We start from the raw sequence: 20,031 nt of genomic DNA, 5'->3' as shown, positions 1-20,031 counted from the left end.
CTTCCCCATCTGTTGACTCAGGGATCGAGACATGCCTGTTCGATCCATTAGTCCGCAGCTCGTGGTCGTGCGTTAGCTTTCTCGCTTCCCGCGCACGGGTTCCCGGGTTCGATTCCCGGCGGGGTCAGGGATTTTCTCTGCCTCATGATGACTGGGCGTTGTGTGATGTCCTTATGTTAGTTAGGTTTAAGTAGTTCTAAGTTCTAGGGGACTGATGACCATAGATGTTAAGTCCCATAGTGCTCAGAGCCATTTTGATCCGTTACAGCCATGCGGATAAGATGCCTGTCATCTCGACTGCTAGTGATACGAGGCCGTTGGGATCCAGCATGGCGTTCGTTATTACCCTCCTGAAATCACCGATTCCATATCCTGCTAACAGTCATTGGATCTCGACCAACGCGAGCAGCAATGTCGCGATACGATAAACCGCAATCGCGATAGGCTACAATCGGACCTTTATCAAAGTCAGAAACGTGATGGTACGTATTTCTGCTCCTTACACGAGGCATCACAACAACGTTTCACCAGGCAACGCCGGTCAACTGCTGTTTGTGTATGAGAAATCGGTTGGAAACTTTTCTCATGTCAGCACGTTGTAGGTGTCGCCACCGGCGTCAACCTTGTGTGAATTTCTGAAAAGCTAATCATTTGCATATCGCAGCATCTTCTTCCTGTCGGTTAAATTTCGCGTCTGTAGCACGTCATATTTGTGGTGTAGCAATTCTAATGGCCAGTAGCGCACATAGCAATCAAAATTAGACCTTTCAACCTCAAGTCGTGGTCGGTACATCCCCAAGCAATCGAAGGAACTGCAAGAAGGACATGTAATAAAAAATGTAGATACTTTTCTCCGGCAATCGCAAACAACATGACATTAATTAACTTGTTGGTGGTTAGTAACAGTTTGTTCCAGAAGAAATGCACGGGTGTTCCATAGTTGTGGATTAGCAGAAGTTTGTGGAAGCCGGTAGATTTCAGTACGGTTATGTCGCGTGTCCGGCCGTTGCAAACCTCATTGGCCTAACGTAGATCTTTGAGTACGTAGCCTCTGCGAAGAAATTGCTGTGCCGTGTTGTACTGTGTCGCAAATTAATACTTGTTTTCATGAGCGTCTAAGTGCTTCCCGGTCAATTACTGGGAGCGCCTGACGCTCTTCCCACTCCTCGGGGAGGGGCCAAATGTAGTACTTTACGGAATGGGGCTAGAAAAATAGTTAATAATATCGCTGAATATTCCGAGTAGGAGAGCAAAATTAAAAACTTGGTCCACCCTCTCACTCAGCCGATGATACGAACAGTGACGTACGCGGGATGAAAACTCAGTTCTTTGTGAAGAATTCTGAATTTTTGTTGCTACCTACCTAACTGATGAGTATGATTAATTTCACAGAAGTTGCAATGATGTATCTCAGAAAATAATCAACTACACGATTGTTACCCACTTGTAACTGATTACCGTGATGATCAAAGTTTCGTCACCACATGATCGTAAGTATGCCTAATCCCGTCAAAATTGGAATAAATAACACCAAACGTTTCCCTATCATAATTTGACTGATGTAACCGCAACTGCAAACGACGAACTGCAAAATTAACACATTCTATACCTTCCAAGACCAGAGAGGATTTCTCTGAAAAGTGCGTCAGTTTACTTATCAAGTTCATCATGGAATCTCTGAAAACACCCTGCTATGGAGACGAGTCCTCTACCTTTTTCTCCAACTAGTCTAAAAGGACGGTAACTAAGGAACCTCTGTTTAAAAAGATAACGGAATAAATTCGTCGTGTCTGAAATGTCAAATCAGACCTACCGCTCCAGGCGTAGGTTTTTACATCCTTATCAGGGCCAGTTCCCTTCACCGTCATGTCTAAAACGGCACTAGCCAGAGAACATTTCCTGTGTTTGAAAAGAGGACAGAGATTCGTTTAGTTTAAAATACCGAACCAACTCTCTCACCCACTGCTTAGCTTTTCCGTCCTTGTCATGGCCCGTTCCTTTCTCTGCCCCGTTCCACGTTTCCTTTATTGTTTTTTTTTCGAATACCCATGCAATCAGCCAACGAAAAACACTCATGGAATACTGGACAAACCAAAAATAGCAAAAATAGTACCCCGTGGGGTCAGCAAACAAGATAATTATCTTGGTCCATCTTTTCTGCAGAGGTTTAGCGCATTATTGCCGCGGTAAAAACTGGTATGGAAGACTCGATAAAGGCACAACAAGTACGACTTGTAAGTGACAAAATATATCAAGTTACGTGAAACGAACTAGTGAACTCGTTTCGGTCTTACGTTGCCCAAAATCTCAGCGTAATAACACGGACAACATTACTCACGTTTTGAGAAATGTCAATGCATGCCAGCAGCGTTTAATGCAATATCATACAAACGCACTACACTGTGCTCACGCTTCTGCTGTGCAATATGTGACTGTAACGAACAGTTTCACTCAAAACACGTGTACTCTGTACCTTCACTGCACATCATATTCGGCGCACGCGACTCTGCAGTTGAGCACTTGTCAGTTAAGAGAGAATCACTGAAGTACGTTTGTGGTGTTCCATCTCTATTCTAAAATGCACCTCTTGCTGTGACTACCGTCATTTCTCGACAGTGGGCAAAGGCACCAACCATATACCAAGTCAGTGGTGTTCGCATCCTCTCTGTCATACCCCGCGTCAATCTTTCGTTATTCAAATAGTCCGGATTCACGGCAACCGAGATCCTTGTTGACCAACTTGGCTTCTGACCACCATCGACTCAATGTCCGTTTTGCTCCGTCCTCATACCTCAGCCCTAGTGACTGGCGCCGATTCCCGCTCAGTGTGTGTCGTCTGATTGGGCGCACCACAGAAAAGTCTCATAATTAAAAGTACCGCTTCGCACAGCACATGCTGGTCTACTGAATGAAGTACAAAAAACTAGTAAGCGATAAACTGTTTCATCACTTCATGGAGGATGTCTGGAACGAAAACTTTAGAACTGGTTTGATGTTATACGCAAAGGCTCTGGCAGTCGCTAGGAGTTACCATAGGCAAATATCGGATAAATATAGTCTGGATAATGTACGCGCTGTGAGTTAAGGTACTGCAAGACATATTACCCCGGATCCCAGAACTCCTGAAGATAGACGTTGACTATGGATATTGTATCACAGACACAGCCCTTTTGACTGTTCAGAAATGTCACTAAGCCCGCCCGAACCGGCCGGTGTGGGCGAGCGGTTCTAGGCGCTTCAGACTGGAACCGCGCGACCACTACGGTCTCAGGTTCGAATTCTGCCTCGGGCATGGATGTGTGTGATGTCCTTAGGTTAGTTAGGTTTAAGTAGTTCTACGTTCTAGGGGACTGATGACCTCAGATGTTAAGTCCCATAGTGCTCAGAGCCATTTGAACCAAACCCGCCCGAAGACGTAAACAACCTTGCATGAGCAGCGCCTATTAGACGGAGCGCATGCGACAGCCAATCACTTCCAGTCATTCGGTCAGGAAGGAGATACACGGCTTTTGCTATCTATAGTTGAACAACGGCTTTGTGCCAGGAAGGGCTCTTAGCAAGGGAAGAGTCCAGGCGTCTCGGAGTGAACCAAAGCGATGTTGTTCGGACATGGAGATACAGAGAGAAAGGGACTGTCGATGACATGCCTCGCTCAGGCCGCTCATGGGCTACTACTACAGTGGATGACCGCTAGTTACGGATTATGGCACGGAGGAATCCTGACAGCAAAGCCACCATGTTGAATAATGATGTTCGTGCAGCCACAGGACGTCGTGTTACGACGCAAACTGTGCGCAATAGGCTGCAACTTCACTCCCGATAGCCATGGCGAGGCCCATGTTTGCAACCACGACGCCACGCAGCGCGGCACACATGGGCCCAACAACGTGCCGAATGGACCGCTCAGGAATGACATCACGTTGTCTTCATCGATGAGGGTCGCATATGCCTTCAGCCAGACAATCTTCTGAGACTTGTTTGGAGGCAACCCGGTCACGCTGAATTCCTTAGATACACTGTCCAGCGAGAGAAGCAAGGTGGAATTTCCCTTCTCTTTTGGGGTGGCATTATGTGGGGCCGATGTACACCGCTGGTGGTCGTGGAAGACGCCGTAACGGCTGTACGACACCTGAATGCCATCCTCCGGCCGATAGTGCTACCATATCGGGAGCACATTGGCGAAGCATTCGTTTTCATGGACGACAATTCGCGACCCTATCGTGCACATCTTGTGAATGACTTCCTTAAGGATAACGACACCGCTTGTCTAGAGTGGCCAGCATGTTCTCCAGACACGAACCCTATCGAACATGCCTGGCATAGATTAAAAAAGGGCTGTTTATGGACGAGGTGTCCTGCCAAACACTGTGAGTGATCTACGCCGAATCGTCGTTGAGGAGTGGGCAATCTGGACCACGAGAGCCTTGATGAATTTGTGGATAGTATGCCACGACGAATACAGGCATGCATCAACCCAAGAGGGCGTGGTACTGGGTACTAGAGGTACTGGTGTGTATAGTAGGCGGCCGTTGTGGCCGAGCGGTTCTAGGCGTTTCAGTCCGGAACTGCGCTACTGCTACGGTCGCAGGTTCGAATCCTGCCTCGGGCATGGATGTGTGTGTTGTCCTCAGGTTAGTTAGGTTAAATTAGTTCTAAGTCTAGGGGACTGATGACCTCAGATGTTAAGTTCCATAGTGCTCAGAGCCATCTGAACCATTTTTGTGTATAGCAGTCTGGACCAACACTTCGAAGGTCTCGCTGTGTGGTAGTACAACATGTACCGTGTGCTTGGCATGAGAAAATAAAAAGGGCGGGAATGATGTTTGTGTTGATCTCTGTTATAATTTTCTGTACAGGTTCGGAAACGAAGTGATGCAATTTTTTTTATGTGTCTACATATTTTCTGGATTTAATCGTAATATTGGAATATTGTTTTAAAACTCTAACGTAATTTTTCTACCCTTAGTTAGAAGGCTGTGACAGCATCTCAAATTTTCAAATTCGGTCAATCCCTTATACAGGGCTCTTACAAATGATTGAAGCGATTTCATAAATTCACTGTAGCTCCATTCATTGACATATGGTCACGACACACTACAGATACGTAGAAAAACTCATAAAGTTTTGTTCGGCTGAAGCCGCACTTCAGGTTTCTGGAGCCAGAGCGCTCGAGAGCGCAGTGAGACAAAATGGCGACAAGAGCCGAGAAAGCGTATGTCGTGCTTGAAATGGACTCACATCAGTCAGTCATAACAGTGCAACAACACTTCAGGACGAAATTCAACAAAGATCCACCAACTGCTAACTCCATTCGGCGATGGTATGCGCAGTTTAAAGCTTCTGGATGCCTCTATAAGGGGAAATCAACGGGTCGGCCTGCAGTGAGCGAAGAAACGGTTGAACGGGTGCGGGCAAGTTTCACGCGTAGCCCGCGGAAGTCGACGAATAAAGCAAGCAGGGAGCTAAACGTACCACAGCCGACGGTTTGGAAAATCTTACGGAAAAGGCTAAAGCAGAAGCCTTACCGTTTACAATTGCTACAAGCCCTGACACCCGATGACAAAGTCAAATGCTTTGAATTTTCGGCGCGGTTGCAACAGCTCATGGAAGAGGATGCGTTCAGTGCGAAACTTGTTTTCAGTGATGAAGCAACATTTTTTTCTTCATGGTGAAGTGAACAGACACAATGTGTGGATCTGGGCTGTAGAGAATGCTCACGCATTCGTGCAGCAAATTCGCAATTCACCAAAAGTTAACGTGTTTTGTGCAATCTCACGGTTTAAAGTTTACAGCCCCCTTTTCTTCTGCGAAAAAAACGTTACAGGACACGTGTATCTGGACATGCTGGAAAATTGGCTCATGCCACAACTGGAGACCGACAGCGCCGACTTCATCTTTCAACACGATGGTGCTCCACCGCACTTCCATCTCGATGTTCGGCATTTCTTAAACAGGAGATTGGAAAACCGATGGATCGGTCGTGGTGGAGATCATGATCAGCAATTCATGTCATGGCCCCCACGCTCTCCCGACTTAACCCCATGCGATTTCTTTCTGTGGGTTATGTGAAAGATTCAGTGTTTAAACCTCCTCTACCAAGAAACGTGCCAGAACTGCGAGCTCGCATCAACGATGCTTTCGAACTCATCGATGGGGACATGCTGCGCCGAGTGTGGGAGGAACTTGATTATCGGCTTGATGTCTGCCGAATCACTAAAGGGGCACATATCGAACATTTGTGAATGCCTAAAAAAACTTTTTGAGTTTTTGTATGTGTGTGCAAAGCATTGTGAAAATATCTCAGATAATAAAGTTATTGTAGAGCTGTGAAATAGCTTCAATCATTTGTAATAACCCTGTATATTATATATCTAAGGTTTGTTCTAGAGTGGGCCGGGCATCCCTCGTGTTCTTACCATTTTTATGATACGCCTTGTTTTTACAGTACTGCCACATCGTCACGTTAATTTTCAATTACTGGTGTCACAGAGTTGCTTCCTTTCCCGACAGTGAGCCGCAGCAGTGCTTATCGATGTAGGCCCTCTCGTATTGTCTTTGCTGGACTGCTATTACTTCCCGGTCGTCGTGTGTTGTCGGCCAGTTGGGACGTGGCAGTGTTTGAGTTGGCACGATGCACAATCGGGGCGCGGCAGCAGTGAGGTCCGAACTGCCATGTCTCGCCCGACGGTTGCCGAAACACATGATTGGAGTGGCCACGACGTGTATTTGGCCGGCGTTGGTTGTGTGTGCCGACTCGTGATTCATCCTTGTTATTGTACAGTCACTGCCGTTAGCAATGTCTAGTTCTTCGTGCAAGTGTTCTTGAAACTTTATGCAGTTTGTGTGATTCTGACTGACAAGTTACTTTAAATGTTGTCGGCGTAATGGCTCTGAGGAGTCGGTCGGTTGGTGTGGATCAGCCAGGAAACCTCGCACGGCGCAGTGGGCCGGGCCCGCTGGCGCTCTCTACGGAGTGTCGGAGTGTGTGGGAGCTGTTCTGATTGCTACAAGGTTCGTGGCTTATCGACCCTGGACATCAAAGTTGAGTGGTGGTTTAATTACCGAAGCCAGTCTGTCCGCATTGTGCCTTTGGTTTTCTTGGTTGGCTGTTGGGGGTATTCCCATGAGTAACAGCAAGTGTTCGAGTTGGCGAAAGTTTGGCCACCATCCGGTGGAGTTTAACAATATTTTGGTTATTTGAAGTCCAAGTGCATCAGCGTGGCTGTTACCGTTCAGGTTACTTGCCCTGGCGGCTGACGTAAAATTCAGGCAGTGTCACTTTCTCATCGTGTTGTTGTTATCCAACACGTGTGTGTAGTTTCGACAACTTATGCACACTTGGCTGTGGGCGGCTACGCGTTTTACGTTTTGGCTTTGGAGTTCCTTGTGTACTGGTCGGGTGGAAAGCAAGTCGTCCTGTCAGTGGGTCCGTTGACTGTCTCTTGGTTGGGTTGCCGGCGGATACGATATAGTTGAGCCGACTACCTGTCTCCCCCAAGAGAATGTTAAAATTTCGAGTGCAGACCGACCCCCGGAAATTTCTGAGCGGCGCTGGTTGTACTGCTTTTCTTATTGGTGTTTGATTGTGTATTTTAATGGCTCATAGTCGATGGTTTTGATTGGTATGCTTTTAGTTGGGTTTTAAATAATGTGCCTTTCAGCCGTTTTAAAACTGAAAGTTCCTTGCGTGTCAAGTCTTGTATTGTTTGTTCCTTCACCCTCAATTAAAATATTTTTTGGATTAATCTTTGGGACTTCTGCCCTTTCAAAATTTATTGTAGTTGTGTTTTTCAATCATGGCCTTCAGCCGTCTTAAAATTTAAATTCCTTATTTGTTAATTTATAGATTGTTTGGGCCTTCAGGCTCATTTAAATAAAATTACTTAAGGATAAAGCTTTGGGCTTACTGCTTTGTAAAAATTTATTGTAGTTGTGTTTTGAACCATGGGCCTACAGCTGTTTTAGAAGTAATATTCCTTATTGTTAAGTCTTAGATTGTGTGGGCCTTAAGACTCATTTGAAATATTATTTAGGGACAAAACCTTGCACTTTCTGCCTTTTGAAAATTTATTGTAGTTGTGTTTCGAATCATGGGCGTTCAGCCGTTTTAAAAATTAATGAGGTTGTGTCCTCAAGCCGTAGGATTGTGTGAAATATTCTGTCGATAGCAAAGCTCGGAGATATGCGCTGTAGTGTTTGGGCAACTAAATAAGTTATGTGTTCTAGTGTAACTGACAGCCATTCATTTTTGGCCCCTTTCCACAATTTCAACTACCTGTTCTGTCCTGTGGATTTAACCAGGGCGTTTCAGTGAGTACGTTGGTTATTCTTTCACACTGAAATAGTTGGACGAATTTGAAAGAAATTTGGAATGGAATTATCACACATTCTGAATTAACATATAGGCTACCTTTAAAACTGTAGCACAAGATATGTAGTGATTTGAAGAATACATCCAGATACGTGGAATAGTAATAACTTTGAGAAAATTGTATTTGCTCTTTGATTTTTGAAGGTCATCATGTTATATTCTTTACAATGTCTTGCGTGATACGATTCAGCGTGATAAATACAGTCTTACACATCCTGAAAATATGTAATCCATATTTCCATACTAACCAATTGCATTTTAGCCGCTGAGCGTAATTGTATTTTCTAACATCTCAGACGCCTGAAGACTCACCACAACGTTACAAAACAGATAAGTCGTGCCTTTATGTGAAGAACGTGGTAGACTTTCAAGGAGGTAGGATCTGATTTTGATATTCGAGCGCATCCACTGTAAACAAGTAACACATGATTGCACGTAAAAATATGATAAAATTTGTGCTGCATTGAACTAGAAATTGCTTAGTTTTCTGTGTTGGCTACTCGTGTTTATCGAGAGCCATAATTCTCTACATATACACCAAGAACAAGAAATCTCAGAACTTAGTTTACGGAGATGTATTACAGTAGAATGGCTCTGAGCACTATGGGACTCAACTGCTGAGGTCATCAGTCCCCTAGAACTTAGAACTACTTAAACCTAATTAACCTAAGGACATCACACACATCCATGCCCGAGGCAGGATTCGAACCTGCTACCGTAGCTGTCACGCGGTTCCAGACTGTGGCGCCTAGAACCGCACGGCCACTCTGGCCTGCTATTACAGTAGATTTCTGATTCTCCATACACACCAAGATCACTGATCTTTCCTGTGGTGGGCGATGTCGCGAACAGTCGTGAAATATTTACTCCCTTCCGTTGCACATTTTGTATTTCGCTACTCGGTCGCATATATTTCTGTTCCTTAAATAAATGTGTGAGCTATAAGCCACATGTATTCTGTCAACTTCTCCCATCGACTCAAAATTTGGTGGTTTTTATTTTTTTCCGATGTCGCACGGTTTGCAGGGCCACAAGTAGCTCGTTCCTCAATACCCCCGGAGGTAACTTTAAGGACGGAGCATACGCGTGGATGGTGGGTTTCTGCATTGACATTGCTTTACAAACCACTGCTTAACCACGGGTATGACATACTGAATATCAAATATAAGTTGTCCTTGTTAGCCGTTAGATAGACAACCATCAGCTGTGATTGTGCGATCTTTTCAGCCATATAGTAATGTACACGATTATTAAGTGCTATAACAGCAAAGGATAGGGGCAAGTAGGAGACAATGAAATAAGCAAATAATTGCACTAAATGTATGTCTGGAGACCAATGATTTCCCTAATGTATGGACAAGTGATGTAATGCGAATACTACAGCACTGTTAATGTCTAAAGCTACGTTTATTTCCAAACACCGCAAGTGAGACGCATGTTACAATGGTATAAAAAGCACTTGTTTTGTTTTACCATCATTCCATACACTTAAGTACTGGTTGACAGCGTTTCGACAAGAAGTGTATCAGTCGTCGTTCGTAAATTCCATGGTCCCTTTTGTCTCCGTAGAACCACCAGGTCGATGTTTTTGGGTGCGTGGCGAGGAGGAATTTTTTAAAGGCTTTGGTGTACTTCAACTCTGCTGAAAGTGTCGGTGGACTCCGGGGAAGTTCTGTCCTGGTTGAGATAGCATTCAGAACACGCCTGGAATTTTCGAACATGTATGGGGGTGTCAATGAGGAGATGTGCTAAGGCTCGCTTTCTTATGTACCATAGCCGTGCGGATCACTTCTTGTAATTTATTTTGTCCCCTAGTGCATATCGACAGTTTGGGTCCCTGGGGACTCTGAAGGTGCTCACTACACAGGTATCTACGCTTATGTCGATAATATGTGCTTGTTACGCTGCCCTTTACCCACTCATTTCTTTTGTACGTACAATAGTCAGATACCTCGGACTTGAGAAGCAAAGAAAGTAAATTAAATAATGAACTCCCCCAAGGTTCAGTATTATCCAGCATACTTTTCAACCTTTATATTTCTGACATAACTGAAACAAACGGAAAGAAGTTTGGACATGCTGATGATCTAGCACTTGTGGTTCAGCACAAAGAGTTAAAAAGTGCTGAAAGCACTCGAACTGATGATCTCAACAAAATACATAAATATCTCACCATGTGGAGACTCATACCAATTCTCTATGAAACAACAGAGGCAGATTATAAAATGGAGATCCTTGAGAATGGCAGAGTGCTTCCCTACCAGAGTCATCCATACTATCTTGGAATGACTCTCAATAGGGCGCTGTCGTTCAGGAAGCATCTAGAAAAAGCTTCTTGGAAATCAACTACACGAGATAACCTTATCCAGAAACTCTGCAGTACCAGCTGGGGAGCATCACCAGATACACTTCGAACTTTGGTGGTCAGTTTAGTGTCTTCTACGGCTGTTATATTGTGCTCAGTTGAGATGAACACTCCTCATGTAAATAATATACTCAGCTCGATCAAAAAAGTGGCTCTGAGCACTATGGGACTTAACATCTGTGGTCATCAGTCCCCTAGAACTTATAACTACTTAACCCTAACTAATCTAAGGACATCACACACATCCATTCCCGACGCAGGATTCGAACCTGCGACCGTAGCAGTCGCGCGGTTCCGGACTGATCGCCTAGAACCGCATGCCAGCTCGATCAATTATCGCAATCATTTCTTGTTGCATAAGAACTATTCCCTTATGCAAACTTCCTACGCTCAGCCACATAACTCCTACTCTGTTAAGAATGCAAGAAGCCACGCTGAAAAAATATTTTACAATAATGAATAATCTTCAGCTTCCTATCTGCGAGGATATTTCCACGTCGAGAACAAAACGACTATTTTTCCAGAAACCCATCCCTGCGACTGGCCCAGCAGCTTCTCTATAGCATGTTCGCCATTGACAGCAAATGGCATGGTATCTGAACTACAAATGCTCCACCTGAAGTGCGACAACTTACTGATTCTCTGCAGAGACCCAAGAACTTTATACTCGCACGGTACAATATAAATAGCATCCGAACAGGACATGGATTGTGTGCATACACCTTGCACAAGTGGGTAAGCACCTAACCCCAAAACTGTGACTGTGGTAAACGAACCAGACATCTAAATCTACAAGTTTACTCTGCGATTCACAATAAAGTGCTTCGCAGAGGGTTCACCGAACCATTATTAAGCTACTTCTCTGCCGACCAACTCTCGAACAGCGCACGGGAAAAGGAAACACTTAAATCTTTCTGTGCAGGCTCAGATTTCTCTTATTTTATTACGCTGACCATTTCTGTCTGAGTAGGTAAGCGGTAACAAAGTATTTTCAGACTCTGAGGTGAAAGTTGGTAATTGAAATTTCATGAGAAACACGCCTTTTATGTGATAACTGCCATCCCAATTCGTGTATCGTATCTGTGACACTTTCTCCTCTATATCACGATAATTCAAAATGAGCTATCACCGTTTGAACATTTTTGGTATCCTCCGTGAATGCTATCTGTTGCGGAGCCCACACTACATAGCAGTACTCTAGAAGACTGCTGATAAACAAAGTGTAAGCAGAATTGCTAGTAGACCTATTATATTTTCTAAGTGTTCTGGGAATAGTTTCCTTTCCTCACAATATTATCTATGTGAGTGTTTCAATTTCAGCTGTTGGTAACTGAAATCCCAAACTATTTAGTTACGTTTACAGCGTTTAGATGTGGGTGGTTTTTGGTGTAACTGAAATTTAGTTGACATCTCGTGGAAATCGGGTTTTCTGCCGGATATCAGCGTCTTTCAAACACGATATTTCGACGTCATTACTTGACGTCTTCATCAGGTGTTCCGTGAGACTGGCTGCTTGCTTTTTTTTAAGTTTTTTTTTATTTTTCATTCCCACTCCTGAGGGGTAATGAGCGGGCCATTGGAGAGCTTCTCGCTCTATTTGGCCTTAGTTTAACAATTTTTGCTTGATATTTTCTCTTTATTGACACTGTCCTTATAACTATTACTTACATCTACTTATGTCTATTATACATTTTGTGTAATTACAATTCTAGGTGTCCTCATTCGGACTTATTAGGCATACTACAATAATGTGAGGTGGTAGACTTTATGTTTTAAGAGCTAGACTTAAGTTAACAGAGAAGTTATGAATAGAGCTGAATTTTGATATATTTGGGAAATTCATGATATATATGGTACACTATTGCTCGGGCGATCAGTACTTCGATGGTTGATAATGTGAAGCAGAAGTATTTTAGTTATTATGATTTTGGCTAAATGGGTGTCCAGTTTCCTCTGCTACCTGGCCTATGGCGGTGCAATGTTTGGGTTGTTCCGGTGTGTGGGAGGTCATATTGGATCGGGATCCGGGTCTAGTGCTAGTAGGTGTGGTGGTGTTGGTGGTTCGTTTGCTATTAGTGTTATTTGTGCAGAGTGTTCGTGGTCGTGTATGGTGTCTGGGTTTGTTGCTAGTATGTTGTGTATAATTGTTCGTGGTGGAAAAGTGTATTTGAATTTCCGTTTGTTTTTGTGTCTAGGTATGTTTGTGAATATCTGTGTGAGGTCGGGGCGAGTTGTGAGTATGCGTCGGCCGTACCGTGCTCGTAGGACCGCTAGTCTCGTCTGTAGGGGAGTGACCTTCGCTTCTTCGTATGCTCCTTGTCTGGGGGTGGTGGGTGGCAGTCTCAGAATACTGCGTAGAATGCGTCTTTCGGGCTGATACAGTCTTTCTGTTTTGGTTCGCGTCATGCAGGCTAGGGGGGGCAGCAGCATACTCGAAGAGGGGCCGGACGAATGTTTTGTAAGTATTGATGGCTGTTTTGGTCATTGCAGCCATGGAATTTTCCCTGGACTCGTCTAATTAAGGATTGTCTTTGTCTGACTTTGTTGAGTGTGTCTTTGACGTGGTGGTCTAGGTTTAGGTACTTGTCTAGAGTCACTCCCAGGTACTTGGCTTTGTCAGTCATGTTCAGTCTGGTTCCCCACAGCGTTAGCGTGATCTTGTCAGGGTTTTGTTTCGTCTTTTTGGGTTTGTCGCGGTGTCTAAACAGGATTAACTGGGTTTTGTTAGGGTTAGGCTTTATGCGCCATTTCTGCATCCACTGTTGTAATTTCGTCAGGTAGGTCGACGTTTCACGGTTGATCGTGCTTGTAGATGGTCCTGAATTCGAATACGCTGTGTCGTCTGCATAAAGTTGGACTTGTTCGTTTGTTCTGGTGGTAGTGGGTACGTCCGTGGTGTATAGTGAGTATAGCAGGGGGGAGATTATTCCGCCCTGCGCTACTCCTGCTTGTGGGGTGAAGGGTGATGATGTTTCGTCATTTACATGTACTTGGGATTGTCTGTCTAGTAGAAGCGATTGGATGAGTCTTACTGTCTTGGGGGGCAGTCCTAGTTTCAGTAATTTGTAGAGTAGGCCGTCGTGCCAGATCTCGTCAAATGCGCGCTCGATGTCTAGGAAGACCGAGAGCGTGCATTGTCCCAGATTCTGGTGTCTTGTTATGTCTGTGGTAAGTCTTAGTAGGGGGTCGTTTGTCGAGTGTCTTTTTCTGAAACCTGATTGGAGGTGGGGGATTATTTGTAGTTTTTCTGTATAGTTGGTCAGTCTGTCAGTTATTATCCTTTCGAAGGTTTTCCTAAGCACGTCTATTAGGGATATGGGTCGATAGGATTTCGGGTCTGTTTTCGGTTTGCCTTGCTTGTGAATCATTATAGTTTTAGTCTTTTTCCACGTTGTGGGGGTAGTTTCATGCGTCATGCAGTCAGTAGGGGGGTTAGCGTCGTGAGGGGGCATTTCCTGAGGTGAGTTCTTTGGATGCCATTTTCGCCAGGGGCGGAGTTTTTGCCCGACATGATGGCGTCTGCTACTTCGCTTTCCGTTATTTCTTTAAGTAAGTCGTGGTCGTTTTCAGAGGGCACGGTGAGCATGTGGAGGAGGCGGCGAAGTTCGTCCATGACTGTATGTCTGAACTGTTCGTCGAAGAGGTTGTCTTGAGGGAAGCTGTGGGCATTCACCAGTACTTCCTTGAATGCCTCCTCAATTTCTTTGTCGTTGATGGTGGGAGTATTGTCGATTGTCAGTTTGTATTTCCTGTCCGTGTTAAATTTCGTCCAGAACTTGCGTCCTTGTCTGTGATCAAGTTGTTTACATGTATTGTCCCACTGGTTTTGTCGATGTTCCGAGATGAGTCGCTTTATTTTCGCGTTTAGTCTACTCCATTGTGGTTTGAGCTCTGGATTGTTTGTCCTTACTATTTCAGTGTGTAATTGTCTTTTGCGTCTGATGAGAAGTAGTACGTCAGGGGGGAGATGGGGTTTCCAGCGCTCGATGGTCTTGGTGGGGATGGCTGTCTCGATGGCTGTGCTTGCTGGACCGGGTCGCATATTTATGCCTGCCCGGTGTTCTGTTTGCCGTTCCCTAGTCGGTCCGCGCCCGCGAGTCGCGCTATCCTGCCGCTCTAGGTGTTCCCTATTCCATCCACGCCCACTCTGGCCGCCTCCAACTGCGGTCGTGGCCTCCTGGTGTTGCCTTCTCGGTCCGCGCCCGTGACTGGCGCTCCCCTGCCACTCTGGACGTTCCCTATTCCGTCCGCGCCCGCTCTGGCCGCCTCCGACTGCGGCTGAGGCTTCCTGGTGATCCCTTCTGGGTTCGTGCCCGCAGTGTGCGGATGTTTGAGGCTCGTTGTTGGTGTTGGAAACATATTTTCTCCGGTATTGCTTCAGCAGTTCAAATGCCGGGTTCCATGCAGTGCTTAGCTGGTATCCTGGTTGCCGGTTAATCAGGTTTTGTGCCATCTTTATCTCTGTAGATTTAGTGATGACACTATCCCAGAACCTGGGGGTCTGGACCATGACCTTGGTGTTCTCATAATCCATGGAATGTTCCAACTCTAGGCAGTGTTCAGCTATTGTTGATTTTGTGGCCTGCCTTAGCCTGGTATGTCGCTGGCGTTCCTTACATCTGATTTCCACCGCTCTAGTCGTTTGGCCAATGTAGGACATACTGCATTCACAAGGAATATTGTAAATGCCAGGCTTCCTTAACCCCAGGTCATCTTTGACTGTTCCAAGTACAGCCCTGATTTTGCTAGGTGGGCGGAAGACACTCTTGATGTTATGTTTCATTAGTATTCTGCTGATCTTGGCAGAAACAGGCCCGGCATATGGTAAAAATGCCAGCTTCTTGATTTCTTCTTCTTGTTCGTTCTCCGGTGTATCCTAACGTCTGGCAGGATATAGTGCTCTGTGGATGTCCCTGGATGAGAATCCGTTGTTAGCAAACACTTTTTGAAGATGTTCAAGTTCCGCTGCCAGGCTGTCAGAGTCAGACAGTGTCTTGGCTCGGTGTACGAGTGTTGTAAGCACCCCGGTCTTTTGTGCTGGGTGGTGGCAGCTGTCGGCCTGTAGGTATAGGTCTGTGTGTGTTGGCTTTCGGTACACACTGTGGCTGAAGGTTGATTCTTTTTGTAATCATGTGGATGACTTCACACTTTTCATGATTTAGAGTCAGTTGCCACTTTTTTCACCGTGTGGATATCTTGTCTAAAACATTTTGCAATTCGTATGGATCACCTGATGAGTTTACGCTATGGTAAATGGCAGTATTATTCGAAGACAATGTAAGACGACTGCTCACATTGTCTCCTAAATCGTTTATGTAGTTAAGTAACAGCACAGGGCCTGTAACACTTCCTTGGGGAATGCCATCCGGCACACTGCCGAGGAGTGTAAACTGGAGCCTGTCTGGGTGATTCAAAGAGCACAGTATCAAGTCTTGAGTGCATAAGAAGACACTAGTTTTCAATGTAATACCTGTATTTATGTCTCTTTATGTATATTTTATGTATTCTTGATTGGATTTCATATGTAGTGCTATACATTAAATAAATTGATTCATAGAGCCAATCACATAACTACAATGATAGTACCATTGTATCTTGATTTTGAGTCCATGACGTGGTGCAGTGTCAGTGCAATCTGAATACGTAACAAAACTGTATCTACCTTTCTATCTGCATCAACTGCTTAGAGGATATCGTTTATGAATGAAATAAGCTATGGTTCAAACCAGAGGAACGTCACAATGACTGAGCTTAGATTGTACTCTAGGATTCTGAGCCAGACGAACCTCAACGAAACTGGTCTGTAATTCATCACATTATTTTTGTTATTTTCCATTCACGCCGAATTGTTAACTTCCCAAACGATACTCAAATGGTATGAAGTAGAAAAGTGTAAAATCTAATTTAAGTCCATCAGCGCCTGTTTTTTTTTTTTTTTTTCGTTTATTGCATTTAGATTCTCCCACACTGGCGGCAGCTTAACATCCTGCTCTACAGCCTACAGAAAAGTGGAAAAAACATAATGAGAATATAAACTAGAAAAAAAGGGCGATAAAACAGTGACATTATAAAAAACTCTGAAAAGTAGTGGAATTTAAAATATAAAAACATTGAAGTGACGATACGGATGAAGACACACAATAAGTAGACAGGCACAATTAAAAAAACAAGGCGACAGTCAGGTTTCCGTTCACACGAGATAAAAAATACAGTGTGGGGGCTGTTCGCAACACTGAGAAGGGATGCGCAACACTGAACACTCACTTAAAACAGCACTATACAGGTGACATGGCGGTAGATAGGGGGGGGGGGAGGAGAACCCAGACCAATGAGGGGGGAAAAAGTGGGAGGAGAGGAAAAGAAAAAAAGGACCTGATTGAGGGAGGGGACATAGACAAGGGGGGGGGGGGCTGGACGGACGCGAGAAGGAGTGGGAAAGACAGTAGAGGGGAGAGAGAGAAAGGACTCAGGGGAGAGAAGGGAGGTAGAGAGAGGGGAGATGGGGAGAAAAAAACAGGATGGAAGGGGGGGGGGGGAGGGAGCCTGGAAAATGACAGAGGAAGGGGGAGGTAGGTGAGGATCAGAGTTGATAAGAGGGATGAATGGAGGGAGAGAGGGCATCATCCGGGAGGGGGAGTTGACGGAAGCCACCTTGGGAAAAGAGATGAAGAGTATAGAGGTGAAGGCTAGGGGGGACACAACGGTGAAGGCGCGACAGAGGGCGGGGGTTGGAGAGAAGAGGACCAACCAGGGGATGAGGGGGTTCAAGGCGGCGGGAGGTGTAGAAGATGCGTGTATATTCGAGGAAAAGGAGCAGATGAGGGAAAGGAATGAGGTGAAAGAGCATCTGCGTGGGGGGTGGGGGGAGGGGCGTATACAGAAGGGGAGGCGGAGTGCATGGCGCTCGATTATCTGGAGGCACTTACAGAATTTGGGGGGGGGGGGGCAGATCAGGGCCTGGTGCCTTGTTCGCTTTAATAGTCTTAATTTATATTCAACACTCGGGGTGTCTATGTCATTTGTCTGTGCTGTGATCGAATATTCGTATAACAGTATCATAGACAGCAAATACATTTTATATAGTGGAAATTACTATTTATGCTTATGGACTGTTGTCTTCCGTTTCAACACCAGGCTCATCGATGACAGATTTAAATGGACAATACGCTGTTGCAGCCATTTGGTGACATTGTATCGGACCCTGCACAAAGCTCAAACAATTAATGACGAAATATTAGTTTTTTACCGTTAGTAGACATTACCGAACTACACAACCTCTGAATTCCGATATTTGATAAACTGTAAAGATCACATTTGGCCAGTGTACAGACAGTAGGATTTCATCACAAAACGTCGGTTCTTAAAAACTGCGGTACAGGATGTACGCTCAGTGGCTGCGTGTTATTTGGAGATGTCTGTCAAGTATATGAGAGAGCTACAATTTCAAATTTTAGTGGTAAATTAATTACATTTAATTAGTTGCGAGTGGAAGAGGCGTTTAATATTCACTGACAGGTAGAATTATATAAACGGCAGAATGGAGGCAGCTTCGCGCACATACGCCATGAGAAGTTCCGGGCAGAGCGACGCATCGCCAGAACGCTGGCGCGGCAAATAATTAATAACGGACCTCGCGAGCACGCTTGTGCCAGGGCTGTGAATGGGAATGAAACACGGTTTGTGAAGCAAATTCCTCTGAAGGCCTCGGCGAAAATCACCACCGTTGGAATTCTAAACACGAGTATGTGGTGACATGTAACAGACCAAGCATGTTCCCACGGTGTGCTCAGCGCGGGAATGAAAAAAAAAAAAAACCTGAAACTGTTAAATCTGTATGACTGCGCGTGATGCAACGAAAACATGCAAAATGCGGAAGTAGGAGAGGAAAGAACTGCGCATACGTGATATTTGTTGTTTTGCGGCCAATTCGCAGTGTAGACCTCAGAATAGCCGGAGAGAAGGGCCTCTGGGAGAGGCTGCCCTGGTTTTTATCCCTTTTTGCCATTTTTAGTGCTTGCCATTGCGCTACTCCACGTCAATTTATTCGTAGCTAACAAGAAAGAATGCAGCTGAAATTTTGAATGCGTCATTGGAGAGAGTACAGGTTTTCTTTTGTGAGAAGTCGCTGTCAGAGATCCATTAAAAGGGACCCTTCGAACGAGGTGGATACAGTCTAACTGAATATCCTTAGGTAGACACCCACAAATAACGAAGTGGAACCATGGGTGCACTGTTAAATGATACTATTAACGATCTCGTGAACTATGCGAAAGAGAATGAGGATTCAAGTAAAATGGGAGAGTGGATGCTTTCGCTTGATGTTATGTAAGACCCGGATTTTCTTATAGACGATTCGCCCGAATCTAACAGTGGAAATTATTGTACGATAATTTTCGAAAGATACGACTTGTATAACGTTATATTTTTCTTCATCCTTGCGTCTTCTTAACGTGCGTTCGCCATTCTGTACCCAATAGACTGAATTCTCTCCACAATCACTATGGCATGATTGCATTATTTACACGTGGTGTTCCCCAAGTCCTGCAATAAGTCATTTGGAATAGCTTGACAGAGTGGCCATAATATTGTTCTTTCAGAGAATCTTATGCAGAAGCAATATAACACGAATCATTATTAATTCTTCTTTTATCTGTTTTAAGTGTTCTGCAATCTCCCATTGTTTAATAAAGAAGTTTCAGTGGTGTTTCTGTGAGTTTTTCCTTTTGATTACTGTAGAGTTGAATACTGCTTGCTTACGAATGTTACGCACAAATTAATTATGCCTTTTAACGTTGTGGGAGATAGCTTTTCTAACAAAAATATTGTCAGAAGCATTTCAGCAATTGAGAATTTGGGGGGGGGGGGCAGGTCGGCTTTTGTGTCATATGATTGCTATTTTAGACCCAACATTGTGGTTCACCCATATCACCTTCTCATTCAGGCTGTTTATTTACATCTACCGTCCATACAATGCAAATTGCTGTGAACTGCATCTGGGTGGGGTACTTATCATTGTACCAGCTATGAGGACTGAGACGCCCGCTAAACCCACTGGGCAGAACAGGTAATTAGGATTGTGGAAAGGGCCAAATAAGGTTGGAGACAGTTTCACCTTCTAATTGTCATTTATTGTAATTTAATAATGAGTGAAAACTATGAATGTTTTATGGGCGAATCGGATGTGAATGAAATATTTGATATGTCGGTTCTCAAAGGAATTTTTTCAAACTGTGTAAGATGTATTCATTGTAGTGAAGTTGGTCTGGAACTCTCCATAATAAAGCACGTAGGACTT

The sequence above is a fragment of the Schistocerca americana genome, chromosome 6 (genome assembly GCF_021461395.2).
Source record: "Schistocerca americana isolate TAMUIC-IGC-003095 chromosome 6, iqSchAmer2.1, whole genome shotgun sequence".
Taxonomy (NCBI): domain Eukaryota; kingdom Metazoa; phylum Arthropoda; class Insecta; order Orthoptera; family Acrididae; genus Schistocerca; species Schistocerca americana.
The sequence above is the reverse complement of the archived record's forward strand: the minus strand, read 5'-3'. Positions refer to the sequence as shown.